This window comes from Colobus angolensis, unplaced genomic scaffold, assembly GCF_000951035.1.
Source record: "Colobus angolensis palliatus isolate OR3802 unplaced genomic scaffold, Cang.pa_1.0 Scaffold9, whole genome shotgun sequence".
Classification (NCBI taxonomy): Eukaryota; Metazoa; Chordata; class Mammalia; order Primates; family Cercopithecidae; genus Colobus; species Colobus angolensis.
The window spans coordinates 11,413,295-11,420,390 of NW_012122931.1; the positions used below are offsets into that span (position 1 = coordinate 11,413,295).

General features: G+C 51.9%; 1 long non-coding RNA gene across 1 annotated transcript; it reads left to right on the top strand.

The window, feature by feature from the left end:
- The first annotated feature begins 2,517 nt into the window (after positions 1 to 2,517).
- Positions 2,518 to 4,228, top strand: LOC105504114. Its single transcript, XR_001000574.1, has 2 exons — positions 2,518 to 2,837; positions 3,812 to 4,228. It is a non-coding gene; the product is annotated as an uncharacterized LOC105504114 (long non-coding RNA).
- Positions 4,229 to 7,096: the final 2,868 nt, after the last annotated feature.

A 7,096-nucleotide genomic window follows, 5' to 3' on the forward strand; every position in this document is an offset into this window, starting at 1 on the left:
AAAGCAGGGGCGCAAACTCTGCCCGAGGCGGCGACGGCTGGGCTCGGGGTTCACCCAGAAGCTGCTAGGTGCCCGCGGCGGCCCAGCTGCCTGGACCCCTCCCCTCCCTGGGGTGCGCCCCCAGCCGAAGGCGACCCTCTTGGGCGCTGAGTCGGCGACTGGAATAGGGGTTTCTCTGAAGCCTGCGAGCCGAGCCGAGCCACCGGGAGAATTGAAGAGGAGGAGGAAGAGGAGGAGGAGGCGGCGGAGGAGGAGGTGGAGGAGGAGAAAAAAGAGGAGGAGCAGAGTGGGAGGAGGAGCCGCCGGCCGCGGGCCCAGCCGCGCGCAATGCTCTCCAAGCGCGCGCCTAGCCCAGCCCCGGCTCAGCAGTCCGCGCCAGCGCAAGCCTCCGCGCCTTTTCTACAGCCGCGCCTGACATCACGTCCTGCCGCCGTGCCATTGGCCGCTCGGCGCCCCAGGCCCTGGCAGCGCGTGCTCCGGGAAGGCGGGAGACCCCAGAGGGAGGGGAGAGGCAAGAGGAGCAGAGGAGAGTCGAGATGGTGGGAGCTGGTGGGCGAGGCTGGAGGGTGGAGTGGGGGGAAGGCAGGGAGGAGGGAGAGCGCGGGGTTTGGAGTTTTTAAAATACGAACAGCTTCCTGCGATATCTTCAGAAAGGAAAATTAAACCCTCTATCCTAAGAAGGCGCAGCAAGGGGATGCTCGTCTCACTGCAGTCTCCCCTCGGCCTGGAGCCGCGGCCTCCGGCACCCGCCTGGGAGGCCCGGAAAGGCAGGCCTGGGGCAGAGTTGCAAGAGCCTTCGGCCGTTTCCCATCGAGCTCCGCCTTCGGCCCGGGCTCTGCACAGCGGGCTGCAGGCGGCCGGGCAAGCCTCCTGGGTACCCGGCTGAGCCTGAGAGGCGAGACCGGCGGGAGCTGTGACTCCAGGGGAGGGGGGCCAGCCAGCATATCCACGCTCCAAGCCCGCTAGGGCCCAATCTGCAGCCCAGCGTGTAGTTTCTCGCTCTTCCCGTTCTCTCCCCAGCCTGGAAGAGTGGGGGCGAGCATGGCTTTAGGAACTCAAAAAGACCAGGGTTCGAGTCCTAGCTCTGCCATTTACATGCACTGTGAACTTAAACAGTGACTTTTCCTCCCTTAGCCTGTTTCTGACCTTTATAATGGGAGACAAGAAGCTCTCCTCCGCATGGATGTGTTGAATGAAAGAGACTATAGATGTAAAATGCCTGGAACATAGTAGGCACTTAGCAAATTATTTCATCACCCCCTCTCCTTTTCCATTAAAAACTTTCTCTCTCCAAGATACATTCAATATCAGTGAGGTTCTTAAAAACCACAGGCCCATTCTCTGCCCACAGGGCACACCTTGTCTCAGACCCCGCTGATGGCGCGAGTCCTCCTTATCCGCCTGGCTGTACCAGCTCACCAGGGGCCAACAACCTAGCGTGCTGGGTAAATCCCAACTGCCACCCCCAGCCTCCAGGCTTCATGCTCACCCTAGAGCCTCCTGGGGACCGGAGGGAAATGCTCAGGTGTCTGGTGGGGAGGGATTTAGGAAATAAAATGATTGTAGACAAAAACTGAATAAACACGTCAGTTACAGAGTCCCATTTGGGTCTGCTTCGGAGGCAGGTTTGGCTCTGTCTAATAGGGACAAGGCGGCTGTCACTGAAATGACTTGTTGCCAGGACAGGTAAGGGGATAGTCAGGAGCTGCGGTTTACCTCACAGGGTACAGAGTTGAGGATGAAATCATGTTTTTCACATGCGTAACTTTCACATACAAATATATGTATGCGTGTAATGCCCAAGCACATGAACTTGTGTTCATGTGTGCAAATACACATGTTCATCTCTGTTGGCAAAATCACAGCCAGCACCACTATAGAGCTAAGGTCTTACACATGCGCATCAGGTGTAAGTGTCCAGAGCTGGGAAGAAGGATGCAACTGCAGAATGGTAAATTGCACGTTATACCTGCACTTGCGTGCTCAGGCGATTCTACTTAAATCACTGCAAGTGCTCCTACGAGGTCGTTTTGCATATTTGAAAAAACTTGAAGTTACAATTATATGTGTATGTGCTGCATGTGTACAGATGCCCCAACGCGAGGGAAGGACCACTAAACCCAAAGACGCGCGTGCCCGTGTGTTCACACAGACGTGTGCTTCGGCGCCTGCACATGGCCGGCGCGCAGGCACGCGGACGCCTACACGGATACATAGGCATGTTTTATTGATGCATCTGGGGCACTTTCTTTCAAAGAAAGTAAGGAATGAAAATCCAATCTAAGAGTCACCAGGGTTCATCTGGAGGTCGCCCAAGGGGTAGAAAAAATTTGTAACGACGCTAGAGTGTTTGTCCTTGGTGCAACTCCGCTCCCGGGAGGGCTGGATACAATACGTTTTGAAAGCTCGAGGGGCTGCCTTAGGATCTGGGGGCGGGGGGTGGGGTACTCAGCAACTCTTGTCGCGGGCTGCTCTAGAAACGTGGAAACACACTGTGCGACTTTCCACTCCCCCGTACACGCGATTCAGTCGCCACCTCTCGGACCAGCAGCCCACGTCCAACGCTGGGCCGACCCCAGATACTCAGGCAGTCGGTATTCCCGCCCGGTGAGCTTGTCTATTCATCCCTCTGCATCAGGCTGGGACGCGCTCCGTCTTTAAGAGGCTCAAACGCATCTCCTGCCGCGGGGCGGGATCTGGGCGCCTGGGCCCCGGGGTCCAGAGGCCGGTAACTTTGCTAATCTCCCCCAGTGGCGGGGAACGTCACGCAACCGCTGAGCCCTGTCCGCGGAGACTAAACAAGGAGAGGAACAGGCTGTAAACACACATCCTGACACGTGAGTGACATTTACGCGGTGCGAGAAGCTGCAGCCAAGGGAAAGGCAGGGGGTGGGGGGAGCGGGCACCGACAGGTAAGGAACCTTCGCAGGCGCCTGAAACGGCAGCCCCTCGACCTCCCCCTGCCCCTGAAAGTGGCAACGAATCCCTAAGTCCCCCGAACCTGCCTTTTGTGGGAGGTGACAGGTGAACGGAATTCAGGTCTGGCCACTCTCGCCGCTGCCTACCTCCCCACCATCTGCTTCCTCGCAGACAAGCAGACCCGGCGCATAATGAGGTAGCAGCCTCCAGCCGGCCACCGTGACTAACTCAGAACAAAAGCGCTCCCTCCACGCCTCCTCCAACAAAGGGGCCACCAGCCCTGGCGCTCCCCGAAGGCTGCGGGGCTCCCGGCTGCCGGCTGCGGAGCTGCCGCGCGCAAACTTCCCGGGGTTCCCGGGGCTGCTGGCGCCACGGAGCCGGGGCCGCGAAGGGAGGAAGCGCAAGCCGCGCGGAGAAAGTGAGGCCAGACCGGGCGGGGGAGAAGGGAGGGAGCCGGGCGGCCGCGGAAGGAGGGTGATTGATCAGTGCGCGGTTCCCGGCGCTCTGTCCCGTTATTAGAGGCGGCCAAAGCAGGGCCACGCAATAACCTCAGAATCGCCAACTAATTGACGCTGCAGGCAACTACTTCATTGTGCGCGCTGGTTTTATGTCTTCATAGCCGGTGATTGACAAGGTGTAATTAGTCATCTCACTCGGTGATAAACATGGGCACCCTCCTCCCGCGGCATCAGGCCGTGTGTACCAGCAGAGGAAGCGATAGTTGACGCTGATATACCATTAAATCAAAATGAAGACGTTCAGAAGTGTGTGTTTGCTGTGACGCTGTGATGGTTTATTTCTCAAATACGGCACCAACAGATTTACTTGATTTGCAAGTTAACTACAACATTAACTGGTTTTATTTATTTTGCCTCTTCTTTCCTCTTCCTAGGCAGGGATGTTGCTCTTGGAGAATGTGAAGACAGTTTGCTTCTTGACAAGCGAGCGAGCGGGCGCCCAGATTTTTGCAGCCTTTCCGAGTCTCCCCCGAGGGAAAGGCGGCAGAGAAAACGCCGGATTTGGGAGCCACCAGGGAAGGATCCGCGCAGGGGAGCCGCCCTCCTTGGCCCCAGACCCGCCTGCCTGGGGCCCCCTTTGCTCACTGCCAATGTATGGTCTGAAGCTCTGAGGATGGTGCTAGGGACTGGGGTCGGGGGAAGCCTCTTGAATAATAACTGCGAAGAAGAAAGAGGCAAGAATGTTCCCCTAACCTTGAAGCAGAAAGGACTGTGTTCTTAAAGCTGTTGGCTGCAGTCACAGGGCCAGTCGCCCGCCTCTATTCCCAGAGTAAAGTGTAGCATCTTCTGTCCTCCTGGCTTGCTTGCACCATTCAGCAAATTATACTCCTTCCTCACCAAAGTGGAAATGCTCAGGGGTGTGTGTGTGTGTGTGTGTGTGTGTGTGTGTGTGTGTATGTGTGTGTGTTCCCTCTACACTGAGGCTGCTGTTAGAGATGTTACCGATTTAAACCTTCCAGAAACCTGGAGGTTTACATTTTGTAAAGGGAGGGGACAATCCTCATCTGTCTCAACCCCAATTCTGGTTAGAGTGGCAGGGACTGAACAAAGCCACCAACATGCAAAAATCCATCTCCAGAGTATCATACATGCCCCCAGGAAACCCCCAGTGGGATATGCTTCCTGCACTTTCCCCTTCTCTCTAACCTCTGTCTCCTGTTTGTAAGGCAGAGGAAGGGTGATTCCTTGCCACTGCACAGGAATGCAGGGTTACGGTTATCTCCAAGAAAGGGTGGGGTGAGGCTGAGTCACAGGGAGAGCAGAAAAGCCCTGTATCTTCAACGAGGACCCCCCCACACACCTTTTCCAGGCTTGTGGGCCTCATTCAGCAGAGCAGGGAGTGTTTTATATTGATGTGAGAGGCTGTCAGTCAGCAGCAAATCAGTTCAGGCATAGCTATCTCCTTCTTTATGAAATCAGCTCATTGCCTTGGTCACACTATACAGAAAATCTGCTTATCACCGCTATCGACAATAAAAACTAGTGGAGCCTTAGTTGTTTCCGAAGAGGAACCCCGTGTCTGTGACACTAGAATAGCTAAGTAGCTTGGCCTGTTGCAGGCAAAGAGGAGCCCAATTCCTCCTCCTCTTCTCCCTGCAGCAATCTGAACAATTCTGAAACCGCCTCCCTGGGCGTCAGCTGAGCAGGTTGGGGAACTAACCAGGGCTCTCTCTCTAGGGCCCTGTTAAATGCACTGAACTTAAAATGAAACACGAAGTGTGAATTTCAGGTTTGAACATGATGCATCAGGAAACGTGGAGGTTGGCAGCCCTTTTCCTCCCTCCTGCTTTTCGGTAGCAGGTATTAATATTGTATTAAATGTTATGAGAAAGTAAAGGCTGTGGAGAGGAATGTGCTCAGATGCAATTTTGTCAAGGTTTTTATCTGTGATTATGATTCCAGATGTAGAAACTCCCGGAGGAGGGAAATGAGGGGCTGCTGGCATGTGACATGTGTTTTAAGGTGTTTGGCAGTGTTTCTCAAAGTGGTGACAAAATGTGCAATTTTATTACATGGAATTGGTAAAAGAAATATGAATACTAGGTCAGAGATTGTTCACCTCAGCAAAAGGATTTACCATTATTGATTAGGGTGGGGAAAGTTTGTATCTAGGCCCTGCTTAAATCACATTGTCAACAGTATAAATCTGTCAGATCAGATTTTTCTTAAAGAACAATTGTAACAAAATACACTATAGCTAATTGCATCCCCTCACAGCTAATTTCCACGCAAGGATGTAAATTTTCCTGGAAGCAAAACCAAAAAAAAAAAAGTAAATGTTGCAAAAGATGCCATTTTTTCCCCAACTGGTATAACTACAGTCATTTATTGACAATCATTTCTTTTTAATCTAGCCCAGAGTAATATCCAGTCCTGGAAGGGCTATTTTGCTAACCTGGTTGCTCTGCAAGCCTTTCAGGTTGAAGCACAAAAAAAACCAAAAGAACAAAAAACAAAAAACAAAAACAAAAACAAAAACAAACAAACAAAAAAACCCCGCAACAAATTTTCTCATATAGGAAACCACAGTTTGCTTAAAGGAGAATCCGAAAGATTTTGTATGGAGAAAGTGGGGACGGGGGTAGAAGAGGAAGCAGATGAACTCTTGACTGGCTGACAACTCATATTTCCAAGCACTTGAGACCAAACATTTTTCCTATCACAGCCCTTGTTCATTCAAAGGCATCTCTGCCATCCTTTTCTGACAGCAGGACACTTCTAAACTCCATTTCTAAGCACAGGTTTCCCCATAAACCTTTTATGAGCTTCCCATACACTAACACCAATCGACTGGATTGCCCAGCCAGCACTGACTAGACAGGAGGTGGGTTTGGTAAACATTTCTACATAACAAAAAGGAGTTTTTAGCTAAAGATGCTGGACTTGGCTCCTCCTTGGGTCCTCAATCAGAGGACAAGGGTCTCTACCCACTTGCTGGAGCCACTGCTTTACAGATCACCCCATATCTAGCATACCCATTCAGCCCCAGCCTCTCCTTAGTCCAGGCTAAAGAATGTTGATTTGAGCTTCCCAGCCACTGGCACTATTTTATCATCACAAAGCATACTAGGCTCCCAGCACAAAGTGCAACTTCCTAGGAAGTAAGACAATTCCTCTCCTAGAAGATGATGTAGGACATGGTAGTTTTCTGAGGGGAACAGCGAGATTGCAGGGGAGGAAAAATGCCCAGTGTGGCCACCATCTCCCACCCTGCACTTTCAACAGGACCCCTCCCACGCCCGAGTCCAACTTTCCACTGGTTTGATTAGCAAATCTCTACTGCTTTTGGGAAGTTGGCATTGTCTCTTTAGGTGAGGAATGAGTCATTTCCCACATATGCTTCAGCTGAAGCTCAGTCCCTTGGCACCCCTCCCCAACATTTTTATTCTTCCATTAATTAAAACAACTAATGTCCCATTGATTATCTTTGCATGAATGAAAATCATTACAAGCCCTTGCAGGTATATGAGAAATTCTGTTTGCTTAAGTATTCACACTTTGATTTCCTATAGGCTAATTTTCTCAAGCATAAAGAAATTCAAACAAGACAAAACAAAAACAAAAACAAAATCTCCTGACACTTTGCAATAAAATATGAATGCTAGTTGTAATGAGCTTGTGCCGATCTCTTGCAGGAAGAAACGCTCAGATGGCCCTGT